This window comes from Orcinus orca, chromosome 14 (genome assembly GCF_937001465.1).
Source record: "Orcinus orca chromosome 14, mOrcOrc1.1, whole genome shotgun sequence".
NCBI classification, from domain to species: Eukaryota; Metazoa; Chordata; class Mammalia; order Artiodactyla; family Delphinidae; genus Orcinus; species Orcinus orca.
Window position 1 is genome coordinate 20,096,371 of NC_064572.1, and position 23,754 is coordinate 20,120,124.

The window sequence follows — 23,754 nt, forward strand, 5'->3', positions numbered from 1 at the left end:
ATGTGACGCTGTGTGAGTTCCGGAATGAAGGCCTCCACAGTCCCCACAGCTCCACCTTCGTGCTACTGGAGCAACCTCAAGGCTGTTCTCTGAGGCCCGCCCAGCAGAAGGTGAGGATTCAGTGAGGAAAACCGAGGCAGTCCGGCCGATGGCCATCACCAAATGCCACGTAATGTGAGGCCATCTTGAATCCTCGAGGCCGGCCAACCCTCCAGCTGAATGTTGTTTTATGAGTGAACCGGCTGAAACCAGCTGAGGAATCACCCAGCCAACCTACAGAATCCTAAGAAATCATAAACTGTTGCTTTAGGCCACCAACTTTCGGGGTGGTTTGTTTCAGAGCGATAGTTAATTGAAACATATACATTATTCTTTAGGAAAATCTCCAGCACCTCGACTCCTCCATTAAAAACTAATATATACATTTCCATATCAGACGATAGGATGATCTTTTCTACCTGGGGTTGAGGAATCATGCCCACGCTTATCTACACCGTCACCCTCAACTTCTTGCAGTGCACTGTGCAGTAGGCAAAACAACGGTCCCTCGAAGATGTCCATGTTCGAATCTCTGGGACCTGTGAATATGTTCTGTTACATGGCACGCGGGAATTAGGTAGCAAATGGGACTGAGGTTGCTAACCAGCTGACTTTACTATGAAGAGATTACCCTGGATTATCTGAGTAGGCCCAGTGTAATCACAAGAGTCCTTTACATGTGGAAGAAGGAGGCAAGAAGGAGGCAGAAGGTCAGAGTCGGAGAGAAATAAAGGACGACTCTGAAGATAGAGGGAAGGGCCCTAAACCAAGAAATGCAGGCAACCCCTGGGAGCTGGGACAGGTGGGGAAGCAGATTCTCCCCTGGGGCCTCCAGCAGGAACACAGCCTGCCAACACCTTGATTTTTACCCCGGTGACACCCGTTTCAGGCTTCTGACCTCCAGAACTATAAGCTAATACATCTGTTGGTTTAAGACATTTAACTTTGGGTACCTTGTTACAGCAGCAGTAGGAAACTAACACAGCTTGCTTTAGCCGTGCAAAATGGCTTTCAAAATTCTAAACATTGGGGACTTCCCTGGCGGCCCACGGATTAAGACTCCGCACTCCCCATGCAGGGGGTGCGCGGTCCATCCCTGGTCAGGGAGCTAAGATCCCACGTGCTGCACGGCAAAAAAAAAAAAATTCTAAACGTTGTGTGTACCTCCGCAATTCTTCATCTGCCTGGTGAATTCTGTTCATTCCCTAAAATCTTATTCAGATAATACCTCCTCTAAAAAGCTTTCATAATTGCCCCACCTCCCCACAGACTAAATTACTTGCTCCTCTGTACCAATAAATGGTTTTAGGAGAAGCAATCAAAAACATAGATACTCTCTTTCTCTTCCTCTCTCTCTCACTCATTTTTTCTTATATTAGCAAATCACTGAATGGTGGTTTGTGACCTTTTAATTTTTTTCCCTGCAGCTGTAACTTCAAAGTGCCCGTCTTGTTCACTGAATGAATCATCAGCTGTTTCTGGGGTACTAGTATATACGGAAGTGCTTGGAATATATGAGCATACGATGCCCCTCTTCTATAAAGCCGTGTCATGGGTCCCTAATATACTCCTGGGCAAACCATGGGCAAAACAGTGATGGAGCCCAACATGACCCTAGCTGCCCTAGGCTGCTTTTCAAAGCATGTTCCTTCCTGTGATGGTTCCCCACACCCACCTTCAGTCCTTGAGATGATGGCCTTTGTGCTGTCCTGTTCTCTTAAGAAACAGGTTCTCAGGACGTCTCAGGCACGTTCGCTTCCTCAATCACACGACAGCTAGGTGACCGTCAGAGTCTTGTCTCCATAACTGAATAATTCAGAGGCACCGTGGCTTATAAAACTCTAGATGTTTCCGCTTGTCCCAGGTGGGTGCACATTAGGATAGGGCCACTATCTGAATTCAGGTAAGGGTGCAGATCTCTTCTAACACTAGAAATTCAGACATTAGAGCGGATGGCAAGGAAAGATTTATCACTTGTCTAAGATGCCTCACTGAGCATCTCCTAATTCCTCCACATCACCCCACTCTCGGAATATGCCGCCTCTTACTGTCACTTTTTCCGTATCTTTTGTTATATTTGCTACTGCAGTCAAGGCCAGGTGAGCAGTCTGCTTAAAGACAGAAATCTAAGGCCCATAGAGGGGCCTTTGTACTTTAAGCTCCATTCGGCTGTTACTAACAGTTTGAACAGGGCTCTTGCACAGCCACTAAACTTTCTTGTCCTTTAGAAAAGCATATACTCTGAACGTTAAGAAATAATTTAACTTGGTCATTAAAAATACTAGTGGAACAAATGTCAGCGTCTTTGAAGAGTTAACTTTGAAAGAAAAACTGAGAATTTTATATTATTGGCCGGAACAAAAGGGAAATGTTAAGAGTTGCATAATAACTATAGCCAACAGCCAAGTTTCAACTGTGCAGATTTCATTATCCTGAGCTCTTAATCACCAGTCCTAGTCAGGCAGGAGCTGCCTTATGCATTATATAAATATCTCAGCTGGAATGGAGAATGGGTCCAGACCTGGGGAAAGAGACAGTCGGGGCTGGGCTGGGCTGGGCTGCGCTGGGCTTCCCTAAATCAAAACTTCACCGAAATATATCTCCAGGATAATACTGCCTTTCATCATTCAAAGCAACAATATTTTTTCAATTGAAAGTTGTGATCAAAACAAAAAAGAGATTAAGTAACAGAAAAAGCACTGCAGAGAAGTCCAGGGATACAGATAATACAGGGACACTTTTAGAAACATTCACTTGTTCTCAGCAGAGCCCTGTAGAGGCCTACACCAGATCACGTTCCTTCCTTTTTAAAAACTCAGTGTCAGTGGGGAAGGTGGGCCAGGATTCGAAATAGACTTCTCCTTCTGTCTATCCACTGCCCTTAATACATGCTGTCTCAGTGAAAAACAACAAATCAGAAACAGTTTAAAAGGTGCATACAAATTCCAGGGTAGGTTTCAAAACCACCATAAGTAAAGTGTGGGCTACACGCCTACAAACATGCCAGGTAACCTCGCCTTTGATGTTGACTGTGCCATTATTTCTGCTCAAATGCCCTTTCTCGTGCCCCTGATCCATCCGCTGAAATAGTTCTTAGGACTCGGGCTGTCATAGTTAAAGAAACAGAGGCTGCACTTAGTGAGTGGCAGGCCTACAGGTGGACAGCAGCAGACAGGCCAGGGGTGGTGCTGGCCCTCAGGGACCCTCACAGTCAGGTGGGGAGAGACCACTAAACCTGGGGACATAACTGTACGTCTGATAAGCTCCCTGAGGAAGAACGAAAGGGGTTATGAGAGGAAATGATGGGTGGGAGGTCTCCACGAGGAGGTTCCATGTCCCTGCTCTCTGAAGACTGAGAAGGGCCCCGTCACGAGATGGGAACGAAGCAGGTGGGAAAAGCTCAAGTGTAGGGAACTGGGGCAAGAGAGGGCTGCAAGGCAGGAAGGGGCCAGGTCACACACGGCCTTTTAGGCCACGGTCAGGAGTCTCGATGTTATTCTCAATGAAGTGAGAAGCCACTGAGGTGTTTTCAGCAGAGGAATAACAGGTTCTGATTTGCTTTTTTTTTTAAAGGATCATTGGTTTCACCGAGACTGCCGTGTGGAGAGCATGTGGGGGGATTCTGAGCAGTGGCCGAGGCCCAGCTAGGAAGCTCCTAAGTTCTCCAGGAGGGAAAGGGTGGCGGCTGGGACCAGGGTGGAATCAGCAGAGATGGAGCAAAGCAGACACATTCAAGTTCATTTTGGAACGAGAAGCACTTAGCACGTTCTCCCTTTATCCTGTCTCCTAGGGTATTTATCAAATTCTTGTTTTGTAATATTCACAGTTAGGCTCACCAAGATTATGCACTTTTGACAACAGAGACTGTTATTCACCTTTAAATGCTCAGATCCTTTCATGGTGCCTTGGCCGTATGTGGCTTGCCGTAAATATCTGTTCACTTGCATATACAAGCACGGTCATTCCACCTTCCTTAGGAAACCTTCCACCTGGGGCTGGCAGAGACCTGGCGCTCGGCTGTCTCTGGTGACTGATAATTAAGCCCATGGCCTCGAAAGCTGCGGCATGTTGCCAAGCCTGCAGAGGAACACGTTGAGGGACATCTGTGTGGCCCATCATGAGCGCTGTCTCTGACAGATGGCAGTGCACCAGCCATGGCTCCCCCAGCAGGAAGAGCATCAGTAACCATGGGAACCACCACGGACCAAGGTCCAGGCCCCTCCACCAAACGGGAAGGCAGGGGGCAGGGAGGAGGCCCGATATAGGCAGATAAGAGTGGCTTCGGGCTGGACCGGATTTAGAAAAATAAAGGAATGTGGTCTTTCACTGTGCTCTAGTGCCTATAGCCAATTTATGAATCTTGATAATATTTATGTATAAGGGACGTATAAAGTTCTCATCCACTTTTAGACTTTGACATCCTAATTCAAGGGATTCCCAACTCTCTTCACTGCTTGGCTGAAAAAGAAGAGGCAAAGGGAGGCATCCACTACATAGGGAGAAAGATTCATAACTGATACGAACATGAGTCTGGAAGACAGAGTTCAGTCTATGCCTACAAGAGCCACATCACAAAAGGCAATTAGCTGGACTTAAGGCAAGTTAGCCATGAAAGCACAGATGCCTTGGACCCCCCTCTACCCATGTCTCACTAAAATTAACCTTATTCTGTACAGATAGCAGACTCCAAAACGGTACCAGAAACTAAGAATAAGAAGTATCCATCCACCAGAAACTGCAAAGATCTCCACCCAGTTCACTTCCATGGAGCCAAATGAGAAGGTCACTCTTTTCCACGGGGAGAAGAGTTGGCCTGGAGGGAAGCAGGAGGCTCTTTGCCACAGATGCCTGTGATCTGGAGTGATACGAGCTGGACTCACTGGGACAGGGTGGAAAGAGGAGATTGTGGAGCCGCTGGAGAGCCATTAGGACGCCGGCAGGCTGCTGTCATTGCCCCTTCCTGAGGCTGGGCCGGGCAGACAGCACCGAGCATGGAGGAGACTGGTTTTTGCTTCCTTCAGCTGGCCCTGCCAGGCTGTTTCCGCTTTGACACTGCAAACAGAAGAGACTGAGCTTGCGATGTTGACGCCAGAGGGAGTGCGGTGAGGGCGTACAAGGCTGGACGTCGGTATATCCTCTGTGGTGACACTCCTCACGTTAGTCCTTATCTCACCTTCCTAAGTCCTCTCAACCCGAACCAAACTGAATAGCTTTGCTTGTCCGCTGGGGACCGGGTGGGTTCCTGGATCTCTACAGAGCCCTGCCTTGGTCCCTGAAAGCCTAAGGTTATTCCAAGCATTTGGAATGTAAATATACTTCAATCCTTGGCCAGCATAAATCCTTTTTTATATGGATGGACTAAACAGTGACCATTCAACATATGGTCTATTAAAAACCCGGACACAAAAAAATACATGCACCCCAGTGTTCATTGCGGCACTATTTACAACAGCCAGGACATGGAAGCAACCTAAATGTCCATCAATGGAGGAATGGATAAAGAAGATGCGGTACATATACACCACGGAATACTACTCAGCCATAAAAAAGAATGAAATAATGACATTTCCAGCGACATGGATGGACCTAGAGATTCTCATATTGAATGAAGTAAGTCAAACAGAGAAAGACAAATATCATATGATATTGCTTATATGTGGAATCTAAAAAAATGGTACAAATGAACCTATTTGCAAAACAGAAATAGAGTCACAGATGTAGAAAATAAACTTATGGTTACCAAAGGGGAAAGTGGGGGGGAAGGATAAATTGGGAGATTGGGATTGACATGTACACGCTACCATATACAAAATAGATAACTAATAAGAACCTACCGTATAGCACAGGGAACTCTACTCAGTACTCTGTAAGGACCTATATGGGAAAAGAATCTAAAAAAGAGTGGAGGGACTTCCCTGGTGGCACAGTGGTTAAGAATCTACCTACCAATGCAGGGGACACGGGTTCGATCCCTGGTCTGGGAAGATCCCACATGCTGTGGAGCAACTAAGCCCGTGCGCCACAACTTCTGAGCCTGCGCTCTAGAGGCCACGAGCCACAGCTACTGAGCCCACATGCTGCAACTACTGAAGCCCGTGTGCCTAGAGCCTGTGCTCTGCAACAAGAGAAGCCACTGCAGTGAGAAGCCTGCGCACCGCAAATAGAGAAAGCCCGTGTGCAGCAACGAAGACCCAACGCAGCCAAAAAAAAAAAAAAAAAGAGTGGATATATGTATGTGGATAACTGATTCACTTTTCTATACAGCAGGAACTAACACAACATTGTAAATCAACTATACTCCAATTAAAATTAATAAAAAAAAAAGAAAAGTACAAGAAATTAGCTAAAGACATAGAGAAAATTCTTGTACTGAAGTAGATATGCTCTAAGAAACATAAGAAGAAAAATCCTATCCATGTACTTGATCACGCAGAAGAAGATAATGCAGGTATACTAACAGCAGATGAGGCTATAAGTAGGCAACAGAACATGGTAAGTAAAGGCCATGTATAAATGGAATATGAGTCAGCCAAATTCAAAACCATACTGGCAACAGTCAATAGCAGCCTTGAAAATGTAGTAAATGAATTCGTGAGGTAGAGGCCAAACATGAGAAACTCTAAATACAGAAATAAGGCCCTCTGACAATGATGTAACGGAAGATATCAGGTAAGAGGCTGTTGAAAAGCAATCCCATAGATAGTAGGGCTCTTGAAGAAATAAGGTTGCAAAATGTGATTGAATAGAACAAATTTTTCCCAGTACTAAAAGGAGGATGTAGTGGGGAGAAAAAGAAGGAGAAGATAAGAAGACTCCAAAGCTATACATTTTTCAGCAAAAAATAATTGTATAATAATCCTGTAAGTATCTTAGCAAAACATCTTCTAAAACTAATGGCGAAAAACATTTCTATCAAGAAAGGATAATACAGATGACCATACACTTCATCAATACATTATTTTAATGCAGTAGAAACCACAGAGCTTTCAAAGGAAAAGGATATAATAACAAATTTGTGAATCAGGTCAAATTAATATTGGTGTGAAGGCAACATAAAGTTATTTTTGGATATTAAAGACTCAGGGGGTGGGACTTCCCTGGTGGTCTAGTGGTAAAGAATCCGCCTTCCAATGCAGGGGACGTGGGTTCGATCCCTGGTCGGGGAACTAAGATCCCACATGCCACATGCCGCAGGACAACTAAGCCCACGCGCCGCAGCTACTGAGCTCGCGCGCCTCAACTAGAGAGAGAAAACCCACATGCCACAACTAGAGAGAAGACCACACGCTGCAATGAAAGATCCCGTGTACCGCAACTAAGACCCAATGCAGACCAAAAAAAAAAAAAAAGACTTGGGGGCAAAACCTCAAATGTCTTTAAGGAATTAAACTGCTCAAAGATACTTGCCAAAACACCCAGAGATAATTAAAAATGAAAAAAATGGACATTTCAGTTTCAAAGAACTATGGAAACCAGAACCAGTCGAGAATATAAGACCAGCCTACAGTTATTTAGCCTTTGGTTTCAAATTTATATAGAAAAATTATCTGTAAAAGATAATTAGAAGGTAAAAAAGAGCAATTCATAGTAGAAGCATAGCAGTAATAATGACCCTTGATAGATTAAAAGGCATGTCATAAAAAGGAAGACAAATTCTATAAGTAAAAAGAGAAGTTAATGCAAATACCTGACATGAGATGAATAATCAGAATCACCATCAGATGAAGAAAGCAAAAGTGAAATACAACACACGGAGGGCTTGAGTAGCATAAAAAGTGGCATTAAGTTAATAGATAACCCACATTTAAAAAAAAATCTATAAGAGAGTGCTTTCTTTTCAAGTGTTCTTGGCACCTTTATAAAAGTTGACTACATATGGACTGATCATAAAGACAAATATCCTTCAAAACATAAGTTATAGCAACCAAATTCTCTAGCCACAAAGAAAGAAATGAAAAAGTTAAGAGGAAAGGTTTTATGACAGCAACCAAGAAACTCAACCACTTGGAAACTTGAAAAATACCCATCTAAGAACTTTATAACTGGAAAATGTTTTAAAAGCAAATATATTTATCACATCTTTATTAAGAATAAGGAAAAATTGCAAACCACTTGTCTATGATAAGTCGGGGGATAATTATTTAAGGTACTTGGTATGTGATCTTGGGCAAATTACTTAATCTTTCTAAGCCTCTATTTCCTCGTCTGTAAACTGGGGATAATGACTTCCCTCAATGGTTGTTGTGAAGATGAAATTAGATAATGCTTGTAAAATATTTTAATCACTATGCCAGCCATCAAGAGAACATTCAGTAAGTCTGATCTGTTAAGATTATCATTATTTAAAATTATGTTTACATTAAGTTTGCAGTCACTGAGAGAAGTGCTAATGTATCACTACGGAGGGGAAAGTGCAGGAGAGTCATCTGAAATATAGTTGACAAAAACTACATAAAAGGAATATGTGTAACTCGAATAAAATCAAGCCTCCTTGTTCTCTCCCTCTAAGTACCACCTTACCACAGTGACACATCTAAAAGGGACAAAAATGTGACTTTTAGAAAGCCTTGAAAACAATACAGGTATTGAAGAATAGAGAGATGTGGTTCACATAATATATCAGGCATCTTGCAGCGAAACTTCTAAAAAGTCTCTTTGGGATGTTTCCCTGAAGAGTTCTGCCTCCATGGCAACTGCTCAAACCTGTCTTTTTGCCTCTCGGGACCCTAGAGCTTTTCCCTTCAGGTGTTGCTTCATCCCCTCTCACAGGGCTGGCCATGGCTCTCTGCCTCTCTCACGTGCATTCCCCTCAGCCAACGAACTGATCTTCCTTGGGGACTCGCCCTTAGTTTGGAGGGGAAGAGATGGGTGGGTTTTGATAAGTGAATACTTAAAATTTAATAAATTGTGCCCTTGCCATCTAAAGGGCAACAATACCAGTCTCCTCCTCCTGCAACAATACATGGAAAATAAATTGGAAGGAAGTACACTAAACAGATGCCAGTGATTGTGGCTGGATCATGGGGCTGTAACTTGTTGCCAGTTTTCTGCTTTCCTGTAGTTTCCAAATTTTCTACAGTGAAAATATATTACCTCTTTTTGGTAAACTGTGATAAAATTCACATGCCATAAAACTCACCCTTTTAAAGTGTGCAATTCAGGTTTTTTTTAAAATTATATTCACAAAGTTGTACACCTATTCCCACTATCTAATTCTAAAACATTTTCATCATCCCTAAAAGAAACCTTGTGCCCATTAGCAGACATTCTTGTTCCCTCCTCCCTCCAGCTCTGGAAACCATTAATTTACTTTCTGTTGCTATGGACTTTCCTACTCTGGACATTTCTTATAAATGGAACCATACAAGAGATGGCCTTTTGTGTCTGTCTTCTTCTACTTAGCATAATGTTTTCAAGTTCATCCATGTTGTAGCATGTATTAGTACCTCATTCCTTTTTATTGGCTGAATAATATTCTTAGATGTATTACTTCCATAATGGGAGAACTATTTTAAAAAAAGTAATGAGTACATAAGCATAACCCTTGATTGTTAATTCTACTAAGAGTACACTGGTACACTCCAGTAATAATAAAAAAATGATGTTTGATGATAGATTAATTATTTTTCAAAATCATGTATTTAAAAAGCATAGTGAGCCTATTAAACCTGTTTTTTTCTGACTCAACCTCTCAACTAAAAAGAACATAGGAACCTAGGGCTTCCCTGGTGGCACAGTGGTTGAGAGTCCGCCTACCGATGCAGGGGACATGGGTTCGTGCCCTGGTCTGGGAAGATCCCACATGCCGCGGAGCGGCTGGGCCCGTGAGCCATGGCCGCTGAGCCTGTGCGTCCGGAGCCTGTGCTCTGCAATGGGAGAGGCCACAACAGTGAGAGGCCCGCGTACCGCAAAAAAAAAAAAAGAACATAGGAACCTAAATGATATCTTGCTGAATATCAGACATAGCAATTGAGCCAAAAGAGACAGCTGTGGACAACCAGGATACTTAATATACGATTCTATCTCAAAGAGATGAAAAATTCTTGGCTTTTAAATTTTGAGTGTTTAAAGGGAATATTTATGGTAACGAAAATGAGCAATTTTAAGAAATTGTTGGGAACTTAGCCCATGAACTATTCTGTGGCAATCAATTGTAGTTAAGATTTTTTTAAGTTGGATAATATACTATAATCAGCTTTATATTCATTAAGAAAAAAAGTTCCAAATTCGTTTGTATGCCTCTTGTGTATTTGTATACCTGCAAATCACAAACACATAAATATTGCACACTCAGTGCATGAATTTAATGTTATAATTTTTACTCGGAAAGGCAGATTCTACATATTCTCAGTTACAAGGGAGATAGTTTGATCAAAGCTGACTGCAGCTAGTTCATATTAAGGAAGGCTTCAATCAAAAATCAAATTCTGTAAATGAGTGACTTACCCAGGACATAAAATTTGAAGCGGTTCAGACATACTGACGGCGCAGTGGGGTGGTGACCAGAAGTGGGGTTCTTGATCTAGGTGTTGGTTACAGACGTATGTTCCGTTTGCAAAAATTCATCAAACTGTACACTTGTGATCTAGACACATTTCTCTATGCATGTTATACTTCAATATCCTTTTTTAAAGTCAAAAATATATATAAGCAACAAAGGACACTATACATTGTTTTCAGAGGGCCTGTAGTCCTCATATGGGTGAGCCTTAGCCAAAGGCTGGATCAGGAAGCTTTGTCAAGAATTGATAATTAAAATATTGGTCAAGTCTTTAAAGAGATGTCAAAGTGCTCATCTGAGAAAGCTCATATCAAGTCTGCAGACTAGATGCCCTTAAAAATCCGTCCTTGTATAGAGAAGTCTCTATAGTCCTCTGTCATAAATTGTTCATTCCAAGTATTCTCTAAAGATGTCACTTGGGTTAGCGTCTGAAGCACCAGAAAGACCACCTGCTGCGAAACCTTCAGATATGATGACAATCAAACAATTGCATTTAATCATTGATGAGACTATAACATGTCGGTTAGGATTAGCTTATGCTCTCATTCAGGCAAATGAAGAAAACTATTCCCCCACCACCACCTGCCCCCCAGGATTTCTTAGCAACATTAGACCAGAAACACAAAAATGCTGGTAGACAAAAACCTTAAAAATCTCTTATTTTATTCGAGGTTATTGGCTGCCAGCAACGTGTGGATTCTAGCTAGTATTTTCAGAACATGTTCTTATACCCTCCAACTCTAGGTAGGAATTATTACATGAAAGATTGTACATTATTTAAAAGCAGGATGAGGCACTGTTAGTGGGAGTGGAAGATGGTATCATTATTTTGGAGTGCCACTGGCATTCAAAAGACTTTAAAATGTCCATAACTTTCATCCAGTTATAAGACTTTACTCCTAAAAAACTATTTAGGATTACAAAAAGATTCCATTAAAGGAGTGTTCATCATATTACTGTGGAAACAAAATATTGGAAACAATTTTAGAAATCCAACCACAGGGGAGGGATTTTTAAAAAGTGTCCATATAATGGGAGAGTATATAGCAGTTAAAAATATGTTATAGGAGTACATTTATTATTTCAGTTAGAGGTTCATGAGTAACACCATTCCTTAAAAATCACGTACCTAAAAAAAATTATGTACCTAAATATACACAAAAATATTTGGGATAGAGATACATTAAAATATTAATGCCAACTGGAATTATAACTGATTTTTCTTTTTTTCTTATCTACATACATATTCCATCTTTTCTATAATGAACATGTGTTATTTTATAACAAAGACATTTTACAAAAAAGTGAGGTTGGGGAGGTAGGAAAACCAGGGACTATGATATTTATTATGTGTGTGGGAATACATTCTTCTTTCATTAAGTGGAATTAGTGTCTATTCTTTACTTTTTCTCTGCGTATCACGAAAGCTGTAAGTGACGTTGCCTTTCACATGGCAGGAAACAGCCTTGCTGCTGTTGGCACCTTTCTTTCCATTCTGAGCACCCATCCTACTCCATCAACAGCATCATCTTGGAGCTCCTGGCCATTCAGCTCCCTTGACTTCTATCAAAGGAACTAATATCTCAATAGGCCCAAAGGCACAAATTACACAGCCACTCAGCCTAGAACGACACAGCAAGGCTACACCGGCTGCACACGAGGTGTAGAACAAGCCCACGGCAACACCTCCTTCTGTACTCTCTCCAGATCAAATCATGAGACTTCGAGAGATGTCAGTTCTCGTGTCAGAAGAGAGTCCCTGGTCTACTTCAAATAAATCAATTTTGAAAAATTTAGAATCGGAAATATTCCAAAGGTTTGCCGTTGATTTTGGTTTGATACACACAAAGGGAAACAATTTCCCTTCCTTGAAGCCTCTTTCCAGGAGCCTTAACGCTCGGCTGCCAGATTTAGCCTTGGCTCCATCTCTACCATGTCTAATATTCCTCCGTGCTATTGATGTGAGGCCAAATCGCCTCTCTATTTAGAGTGCACAAGAGCAGATGTCTTGATGAAAGGGGGTGTTGGTGAACCTATATTGAAAAGAGCCAGGAGAACGTGCTGTAATGAATGGAAGCACACAGCTTCACGGCCTAAGGTGTTAAAAGTACATTCACACGAAAGAAGCAATAGCTTCGGTCACATCGTATGAGAAAAGACAGGAGGGGGAATGATAGAGAAGGCAGTCAAGAAATCAGCTGCTCATTCGAATCACTGGGGGAATTTGTTTCGTTTCAAATACTGCCGCCTGCGCAAGAATGTCCTTGGTAGCACTATTTGTAATAGTCAACAACTGGAAACAAACCGTCGACAGTAGATGGATATAGAAATAATAAATTGAGGCCTGTTCACACACTGGAATATTATACAGCACTAAAAATGGATGAACTGGGACTTCCCTGCTGGTCCAGTGGGTGAGACTCCACGTTCCCAATGCAGGGGCCCGGGTTTGATCCCTGGACGGGGAACTAGATCCCACATGCATGCTGCAACTAAGAGCCCGCATGCCGCAACAAAGATCCCATGTGCCGCAACTAAGGCCTGGTACGGCCAAATAAATAGATAAAATAAAAATTAAAAAAAAGATAAAACTGAAGAGCTTCTTTAAAAAACAATGGATGAACTATGGCTGCATATATTATAATGAATCTTCCAAACATAAAATTGAGGGGAAGAGGCCAGACACAAAAGAGATTGCATTTATATAAAAGTTCACAACCAGGCAAAAGTAATCCCTGGTATTAGAAGTCAAGGCAGTGGTTGGCTCAATTGGGTAGTGATTGAATAGAGGCTTAAGAAGAGATTCTGGGCGCTGGTGATGTTCTGTTTCTATATTCAGGTGTTAGTTAGATTAGGTGAAGGTGTGTGGTCAGTTTGTGATTAATTCTTTAAGTTATATACTTATGATTTGTGTATTTTTCTTGAAATAAGATACAGTTCAATAAAATGTTTAAAAAATCCAGATTCCTGGGCCCTGACATGAATTTACTAAAGCTGTAGGTTGTAAATTCCTGGGGGTATTCCAGTGTATAGCAAAGGCTGAGAATCACCGGGACCAGATGATCCAGATCCAGTGGTGCGCTGGAGCCAGCCTCTACGAGCCCACGAACCAACTGTTAAATGTTCAGGACTTTTGCAAACCTGTTAAAATAGGGTCAGTGTTGAAAATTAAAGTAGATAAAGTTTCAATTCAATAAAGTATACTAAAAACAAAGGTACTAAATACTCAGAACTCACTCCTTTGTATTTATTTTACTGTTATCTATATTTTGAGGTTATCTGTGCACATTTTATCTGTATGGTGGAAATGCTATATAACGGTGTGCTACTGTACCATCTCTTTCCAATTCCAGCTCAGTCACAATGATGGCTTCAAATTGGCCATGATGGGAGTATTTATACCAGTGAAACTGGCAACCGCTTCACATCAGGGCTTGCTTTCTTGTTCTGTTGATTGTCTTGACTTAAGAAAGTGATTTAAAAATGTTAACAATGCAGATTAAACTTAATAGTGTGTAATATGTTTAGCTGTTACATTATGAACAGGACATTTAAGGAAATATCTTATTATATTTAAAAGCTATTATCTGGTTCAGCAGTCATTCATATCTTTTTTTTTTTTTTTCATTCATATCTTTTTTTTTGCGGTACGCGGGCCTCTCACTGTTGTGGCCTCTCCCGTTGCGGAGCACAGGCTCCGGATGCGCAGGCTCAGCGGCCATGGCTCACGGGCCCAGCCGCTCCGCGGCATGTGGGATCTACCCGGACCGGGGCACGAACCCGTGTCCCCTGCATCAGCAGGCAGACTCTTAACCACTGAGCCACCAGGGAAGCCCCCATATCTTTGATGAATGCATACAGTTCTGACATATGTCTTCGTTATTTCACTTTTATCTTACTCATTAACATAAGGGAAAGTATCAGACAACGTTTATATGGGAATTACACTCATCAGTTGTACCATAGGTGAGTTCTCAAAAAGCAACAAGTGTTTTGTGAGACTAACCAATTAGCTAGATGGAGTTCACAACAAAGAGTATTCTTTATTTTATTATTATTTATAAATTGTATGCTACACACATCCTTTGTCAGTAAAATTTTTAATCAACTTATGTATGCACATAAATGCATTCCTTTATTCCCCAGAGTGCTGGTTGATTTACTAGCATATCCCTTTCAAGTTTAAGATTCCATGACTCTCTATTATAATTTAAGAAAGAAGCAAACAAAATAAGATGGGAGCCTTACAGCCTCCAAGGCGTGAGTTTCAGCATCAGATATGACTATACTTTAGAGAGTACAGTATATTTCACTACTCAAAATGTGGTCCTCGGACCAGTAGCACTGGCATCAGTGAGGAGCCCCTGGGAAACGCATCATCTCAGGTCTCATCCTAGAACTTCTGAATCAGAGTCTGCTTTTTATCGAGATGCCTAGGTGATGTGTATGTACATTAAAGTTTGAGAAGCACTGCTTTAAAGCACTGCTTTAAAAATAAACTTCTTAGTATGAACTGAAACTTGTATAACCGATCAGTTGGTGATCTGTAAGCATCTCGCACCAGTTGAGCCGCAGCACTGGGGAAAACAACTAATCGCTACACCGAAGCCTGAAGAAAAGGACATACATCTTGCCATTTGTCACATCTGTCAAATACTGAAAAGGGAAACTGAGCCACTAGGAAAATAAAGGCCATTCTAGGCCACTTGGCCTATTAATGTCAAAAACAGGGGGGAGGGCTTCCCTGGTGGCGCACTGGTTGAGAGTCTGCCTGCCGATGCAGGGGACACGGGTTCGTGGCCCGGTCCGGGAAGATCCCATATGCCGCAGAGCGGCTGGGCCCGTGAGCCACGGCCGCTGAGCCTGCGCGTCTGGAGCCTGTGCTCCGCAACGGGAGAGGCCACAACAGTGAGAGGCCCGCGTACCGCAAAAAAAAAAAAAAAACAGGGGGGAAAGTACAAGTAAGAAAATAATCGTTATCAGTAGCTTTCCTGCATGTATATGATGAGTAGGACACATTGCCAAAGGCTTGGTTCCTAAAACCCAAAGCAGGGCAGCAAGGGCCACATGACAAAGTGTGGTAGCTGGAGAGAGGAGTGTGATGAAACACTTCCCAGAGATGTAATTTAGGCCAGGGTAGCTATCAAGTGCTGAGGGTGAAAGGGGGAAATTGTAGTGCTTATGTATTTCCCAGTCAATAAAGCAGTCGGCAACCCGGGGCAAAGAGAAAAGACAGGGCCAATGCACAGGAAAGATTCAATACTAGAGTTAATTGAAATGATGGGAGGAAGCTCTCACATGTTTTGAAATTGAAAGCAAAATTGTTTTACTGGCAACACTATTCTCTGGAAATATTTCTTAGTTATTTGGCTGAAAACATAGTGGATACTTTGAGATGCAAAGGTCTATGTGGAAAACACGTTAGATACTTAAACAGTGTCTGGAAGGAAATGAGAGCCACAAATCTCCAAGAGGAGCTTGGTATTAGTCTGAGCAGAAACCGAAGCAATAAAATAATTCACGTAAACCCTGGCAACCCTAGACCGTGAAGAAGACAAATGTAATTGTACCCAGGCGTGCCCACGCCACTGGTACTCAGAGACGCCGCTGGTACTGAGACACGATTGGGCCCATTTTCACCCAAGAAAAAAGGTCACTGTAATCATCCCTTGCAATATCAGACTTCAGATGACTGAAGAACATTTAGCAGCAAAATGACATGAATGCCCTTATGTGTTATAACATTTTCCCTTAAGATACCTTAGCATGGCTAGGAAGAGAACTCACCCTTATTGAGCACCTACTATCTGTTTCACATGTGTGATTTCATAGCACCCTCATAACCCTCTGACAGAGGTGATACTGTTAGCATTTTACAGACAAGCAAAATAAGGTTCAAAGAAGTATGTCACCCACATCACACAGTTAATAAAAAGCCAGAACTCCAGAGACAAAATTAAAAAGCTCCATACTTGATGAAAACAGGTATCTCAACAGAGACAGCTTGGAAGGGATCAAGAGTATGGAGCTGTTATGGTTCGAAGACGAGGCAAGACTGGTCTATATTGGTGTCAGTGAAGATAAGCGAGGCTTCTCCTAGAACCCACCTTATCTTTACATTGCTGGAATCCTCTTATCACCCACTTCTGGCTGTATATTAGGTTTCAGATGTATTTCAAACTTGATAGCTGTAATTTGGGCTAAGTTGGAGGCTTCTGAAGACTGGGCACGTTTCAGGCAGCGTTATGTAATAGAACTGAGCCCTGGGCTGGGCCTTGGAAACCTGGGTTCAGTTCCAGCTGTGCCACTTATGAACTGTAAGAGTGGCGAGTTACATTGCTTCTCTGGGTGGCAGATTTTTTTCACCTACATGAGGTTGGATTAAGTATCCTTAAGAACCTTTCTGGGTCCATGATTCAACCCTCCATGACTCAACTGCTTACAATTGTGACTTCCATCAAAATATATTAGAAATGACCTGAAGAGTTAACAAGTCTGTCCAGACAAGACTGCTGTGTGGTTCAAGTTACCAAATATAAAACAAAACAAAACAAAACAAACCCCAAAATTCAAAAAACCCTACAAGAATAATTACTTAACTCCTGTACTCTACCATCTGCAAGAATAACCTGGAATTTAATGTTTTTAAAGTGTTTCCCCCCCCCCCAGGATATATTTAAAACAAATATATATTCAAGTTCTTAGATCTGGGTACAAATCCAAGCTCTACCTCTAATTAGTTCTCTGAGTTAACATATCTGAGTTTCCCTTAGGCTTCTGTAAAATTGGAATTAATAATGAATATTAGCTGTAATGCAGTAAAGTGTCTGGCATCTAGTAGGAGCATAATAAGTACTGGTTATTGTTATTCCAGTGGTCATTAGGGGTCTGGACTACCACTGGGTAACAATTCAGAGGAAACTTCTCCACAGAGGGATGGAGCCTGAGACTGTACCTCATTAGCACTGGGAACTTGCCATTCATCTGTGTTTATGCAATAACAAACTCAGGTGCAGAGTGGAGAAATGTAATCATGCTTCTTCTGGACCTACGTGCATCTATCTCTTTCTTTCTTTGTAAAAACCTTCTAATTCACCCTCAGTGGATAAAACCTTGTAAGAGAAATGCTGATGTATTTGACAGGACAGCTGGAGGGAGGGAGTGTCTGAAGACAGGAGTGTCCTGGGACATCTGGAAAGAGTGCCTGTCAGACCCACATTTCATTTTAGTGGCTTTTTTTTTTTTTTTTTTTTGCCTATTTCCCAGTTTCTGCCCAATGCGCACAAAGAACAAAAGATTCTAGGAGTAGGTGACTTGACTTTGCTTATAAGCCCCACCAAAAAAACCGAACAATTTTGATGCTGACATGTCAATAACCAATCCATGCACATCCCATCCGTTTGAGTGACTGCTTCTTGCCCTCCCTGCCAAAGCTCTCCCTTTCCCCATCCCCTCCCCCGGCACTCAAACACTCTCCCACCCCCTCCCCCTTTCTACAAACGCCACACTTTTTGTGACTTATTTCTCCTTCCCCGTCCAAATTTTGCTTTGGTGTTGCCAGGTTGGTGGGAAGCCTGGGTGAACAAAAGAAGATGAACACAAGAACCAGATTCCAATTGCCTGTACTCTTTGAACCCCATCCTTCACATAATGAGGTTGAACTGCCTGTTTTCTAAAAGGAAGACCAATAGAAAGGTTAAAGAAAAAATTCCTGTTTTCTACAGGTGAATTTCCTGAGCAAAAAAACACAGTAAAGTGTCAAATATTTCCAGGCGTGTTTTAAGATAAGTCAAGTATATTAACCAAAGTCTCTGAAGTTCAAAAAAGCAAACAAATGATTGCTAATTAAATTACTACTAGAGATACCATGCTCATTCTGAAGCTTCTTTCGGTGCTAACATCATATGATTCAGAGTATAATTTTACTCTTTAAGTAATTATAGGTTTATAGCTGTTATACGGATAATTTACGACATACCATGGTCATAGCTAAGCAAATATCAGTTGATAATGAGGCCTTAACCTGTAATGGGATCTTCCCAGTCTAACAGTGCTCTTATGATCTATTTTGTAATGATACACTATATAACAACTTTTACAGGACAAAGGTGTAATAGGACAGCTTATAACAACCCCTTAAATGCTTAAAAGTATCTCTTAACTAATTAAGCTTTTAGGGTTATTAGCTTGGGTTGGGGTTTTCCAGTACATTAAAAAAGATGATATAGTAAAGCTTTCTCTAGTAATCTATTCCCCATTTTATTTTTTATTATCCCTTTATATAATACCCTCTGAGAAGGATTAACAACTGTTACAAATTATTCTACAAAAAGTAGGAGGGGAGTATGAAAGGGGGGAAGGAGACGGTTGTCAACTCCGGCAAAAACTGAAGATGTCCTGCTTAATCTTTAAATACTGGCCATTTTCAGAACTTTAGCTGGTATTTAACTATTAGGTATCCAAACCTATCTACGTGGCACATATCAGACAAACTGAGGTTTCAGAAGGAATCTGGTATGCCAAATGGTAATGCTTTCTCATTGATGCTGTGAAGATTCAGACAGCTCACAATTTTGTTTCAACGCTTTTGAAGCAATAACACCTTGAGTTTGAGATACTGTAATTTAGCAGTTCTAAATGAATGCATGTCTCCCTCTTGGTTTGAAATTCTACATTCTGTCTTTCTTCAATCTCTCACCCTTTTATTATCTATCCTGACAAAAATGTGCTTGGAAATTCTTTTCCATGCATACATAGAACTGCAAAGTAGTCCCACAGGGTGGAAAATGCTGAACTTCTCGTAAATGTACCATTGACCCTGAGTTCAAACTTCTGGCATGTATGATCTTGATTTATTTTCTCACTTTTCCTACATGAATGTTTAATATCTTGTCTTTTAAATCTGTTTGTGAGATCCTTAAAACCAGAGACCCCATGGTAAAAACTTTCTTAAATTTTGACAGGGCCATGCCAGAAAGTACATATGAATACTTAATATTTTGCTGTTTTACAATACTTAAGAGAATGGAATTTATTCTTTTGTAACAGCTGTGCCACTGAATGTTACTACATAAGCTGTAATTACCAAGTTATCTCAGGCAAGTCGCTTAACCTTTCGTGGTCCCAGTTTCTCTACTGGAGATAAGATTTTTCCAATTAGAGAATTTAGGTTTTGGAGTAAGACAGCACTTGAAAAAAAATATTATTTCTTCCATTTACTAGAGAAGCAGGAATTGAACCTATTACCTAACCTCTCTGACCTTTCAATTCCTCACCTGTCCTTTGGCGACCAAGGGAGTAGTTACACCTAACAGGGATTTTTTTGATGCAGATTGAGAACATAGTATAAAGAATGTGGCACGTTACCTGAACTTTGGTTCATGCTCAAAAATGTCAAGTATTATTGTATCAATTTTCTTTCAGCTTTAGAGCGCTAAGATTAGCATAGATGTAAAATCTTAATTATCAAGCACCCAAATCCCCAGTATCTTCAGCTATTTTGGCACCACTTGGATCCCCAAAGTGAAAATGAAAAGTCTTTAAAGAACATACTGATTCAAGGCCCATTTTAGTACCACTTTGCTCAGAGTAAATAGAATAATTTTAATAATCACTGAAATTGTGATATTCATAATTGAGTCAATAAAAACATGACAAAGACGAACCGTTTTAAGACAGATGACTAAGAAACTTGTTCTGAAATGCATGCTCAGAATTAGACACAGGATGTCAGCAATTTATGGTCATGGGTTTGCACAAAGAACACTGACCTGGCTTGCTGGAAGTGAAGAACAGAACACCCTGCTCACAGCTGGACTTACCTACACAAAAGAGAGAAATACTTTATAAATCCTACTGCTTGCTAGGAGCACATGGGGAGCCACTGACATTTTAAACATACATTGTTTTCCTTTTTTTCCCCCCAAAAGGGCAGAATCTGCTTTACTTCTGCCAAGTGTCAGTGTTAAAATGGCATTTCTTGGGGTCATATACCTCCTGAAATGGCTAGGTTAACTTTTTGCAGCATTTCTGAAAGTCTGTTTCTGAGCCTTTGGGGATGATACAGAACAAAGCATGTAACCACAAACTCAGGAATAGGAACAAGGAAAACCTTACAGGCATTTAACAATATGGAAGTCAACGAAGTGGACACGCTGTTCTTCCAAAATAGCATTTTTTGGACCATATTATCATAAGTAAAAGTCCAAGTGATTCTGGTTTTTACTATTTGATTACATTTGTATAGTTAATAAGTTATGCTGTTGTGCCAGTGACATCAAACTACCTATGTTTCTATTTTCACCTCTGTGATCACAATAGCCCCTATGCACTTAAATTTACGCTCCTCTCAAAACAACAATCAATGGCGCAAGCTTAGAGTACTATGATTTCATTGCTTCCGACTGAGTTTTCAAAGTCTTCCACGCTGGGATGAACAAGTTAAATCCCCTTCCCACGAATACGTCCAAATACAATCCAGGTATCTCAGAGGAAACCCAGTTGAATAATAATTTGCTGCCCACTTCACCTGCGGAGCGGTGTGTAGACATTATTTACATTGAAAAGAGCTTGTGTTTCTTTTCTAGCAATCAGTGACCCTCGTGGGCATCTACAGAGTTACCGGAAATGAAATATAACTCCAAATTTCTGAAGAGTGTTTTTAAACAAACTTATCTGTATGTTTAGAAAAGCCTAGCGTTTGCTGCACACACAGCCTATTGGCTATTTATATCTGCTGATAGTGAGAGCACAGTTATACAGAGATGAAAACTACTGATAACATACTTCTGCAGCTTAGAGAGGATCCACAATACGGTGTAGAATATGCAGCACTGCCCCGGTTGGTGGTGGGGAGCCCGAAACTAGTGAAACCTCAAGCTGAGCGTCTGGCTGGGGTTCAAAAGAGCTGCGTGAACAGCACGGGTTGGGGGAAGTTCAAAGTCAAGGCGACTCCTCTGGTCTTAACTTCCTAGGTCTTCCTAGGTCTGGGTGCCTTTGTGTATATACCGTTCTTCGTACCTTTCCCCGCCCCCAACCCCAGCAAACGTGTGCAGTCAGCTCGAAAGGCACCGCTCGTGTGCTGACGTGCAAAACCAAGTCAGAACCCTGCGCCTGGCGCTCCCCTCTAAGTTTCTGGCTCCTCCAAGTCTAAATATTGACACTGCTCCTCGGTTGAGATGTTTGATACTGCTGAGGGTAGAAACGGCAGAGCGACAGTAGGATCGGGTGGTCCATTTTTACATAGCTGGGCCTTCCTTCCACTTCGTCTTCTGTAGTAGGGGTTGGATTCCCTGTCTGCATATCCCCACCCCCCGTTTTTCTCCCCGAAAGCTGAGCGCGCAGAGACAAGGTAAGGTGTTTTGCCAGCCCCTCATGGCAGCTCCTACTGTTGTCACAGCAACTCACAACAGACTCCATGGACACCGGCTAGTGGTGGGGAGCGCCGAACTCTGGGCTGACCGGTCAGGGGGGTGCAAGAGCCCAAGGGGCTCGGGTATCCCCCTCTGCAGTCCCACCACCGTCCTTCCAAGGAAAAGAGCCCTCTGGTCTGCGCGGCACCCCGCCCCGCCCGCCTGCAAAGGGTGCCTGTTGTGCATTTTCTCAGCTCCAAGTTAGGGGTGCGGCTGGACGGGCGCTCCTAGGAATCTCTTCTGCTTGCCTCTGATGGCGGGGCTCCCGGCCTCGCGAGACAGGCGAGGGCGGCTCCCAGAGCAGCTCGGTCCCACGACTCTCGCTCGGGACGCTGCCCGCCGCGTGGCGCGCGGCCCGGGGCTCCCACAGGCCACCCGCCGGGGCCGGGGCGGGTGGAGCGAGGCTCCGCGGCGGCCGCTCGGAGAAGTTTCACAGCATAGCGCACTCACGACACAGAACCTACCCTGAAGCCGAGCGAGACGCCAGCTCTCTCCGCCTTCAAGGGCTGGGGGAGCGGGGGGCGGGGGGGGCGCTGGCCCCCGCCACTCAGCAGCAGCCACGACTGCGCGCGGTCGCGGGTGTGCGGGGCCCCTGCGCGCGGCGCGCCGCCCGCCGCCCAACTTTGCACAAAGGCAGCATGGCACTGCCTCGCCTCCCGGGCTCGCCCGGCGCCGCGGCCGCTCTTCCCGGTGCCGGGCCGGAGGGGCTCGCCCCTTTCCGCCGCCGCCCCCCAGCCCTCCCCTTTTCCTCCCGCCCCCACCCGGCTCTCAGGCTGGCTGGCCGGCCGGGCGGAACAGAGCGCTCGGCACCCAGCTCCGCCGCCTTGGCGGCCGCCGCTCGCTCCGTGACGTTAGCAGCCTTCGCGGCTATTTATAGCCACACGGTTGGATTTCATTCATGAAACCGGGGCCTGGTGTGTCTGTGCGCTGGGGCGCGGGTTGCAAAGGTGCCTCCGCTTGACGCGGACCCGGGGGGGCCCGGCCTCGGAGGCAGACTGCCCGGGGCTGACGTGCGCAGTACCTGGCAGACCCCAGCCCCACTCGCTAGCGGCCGGGCGGGGAGGGGCAGGACGACCAGGCCCCCCCCCCCCACCTCCACCCCACCCCGTCCTCTGTCCCCAGCACTCCACCCATTCCCGTACAACTGCTGGCCCTTTGTCCCAGGCTCCGGAAAAGTAAGTTGGGCCACTAACCGGCTGGGCGGCATGGTTTTCTTCCCCCAAGGAGCTGACCGGCCGCGGACTCCGAGGGAGGACATGGGCTTTTGTTTCAAAATCGAGCCCAGCTGCTGACTAAGGGCTGCGTTAGCCCAGCCTGCTCCTCCCCTGGGCGCTGCACGTGTTGGCCGGCTCCCCCCTCTGGGTTACCTTCCTCTGTGACTTGGCTCGTGGGGGTCCCCGCAGGGGGCGGTAAGGTCACACGGGCTGCCCCCCGAGTAAGTAGGCGATTTACAACCGCCTACAAATGGCTGAGTGAGGAAGTGAAATTGATTCTGGCCGCTCGTGGGTTGTCAAAATTCTTGGATGCCCACGACGGTCCATCCTTCCTCGTGAACTCTTTCTTACTCTTCCAGGCTGACTTTGAGCTTTGAGGACAGGACCAGGGGCAGTTTTCATGCACGCACGTAAAAGGTACTTATTTAGTGTCGACATACAGTGTGTCAGGTACCCTGTCAAGCTCTAAGGAGGTGACAGCGAGCACAACCAACCTGGTGCCGGCCCTCAACGTGCTTTCAGTCACCCTATTAAAATTACTGTGTTTTAAACCTCCTTATTCCCAGCTTATAAACAGGCAATTAGGAGA

The 23,754-nt window shown here is 43.5% G+C and overlaps 1 protein-coding gene across 7 annotated transcripts in view; it reads right to left on the bottom strand.

The window, feature by feature from the left end:
* RHOBTB1 (Rho related BTB domain containing 1) overlaps positions 1–23,281 on the bottom strand; it is a 69,053-nt gene extending 45,772 nt beyond the window's left edge. For 2 of the 7 annotated variants that reach the window (XM_033406052.2, XM_004279975.3), the window contains exons 1-2: positions 22,416–22,647; positions 20,311–20,361 (exon numbers count right to left, since the gene is read on the bottom strand). The gene's annotated coding sequence lies outside the window, so the exon portion shown is untranslated. Of the gene's footprint in view, positions 1–20,310; positions 20,362–21,325; positions 21,895–21,946; positions 22,389–22,415; positions 22,648–23,144 lie in introns of those variants that run through there. The other 5 variants (XM_033406050.2, XM_049696633.1, XM_033406051.2 and 2 more) reach the window with 5 other exon arrangements.
* Positions 23,282–23,754: the final 473 nt, after the last annotated feature.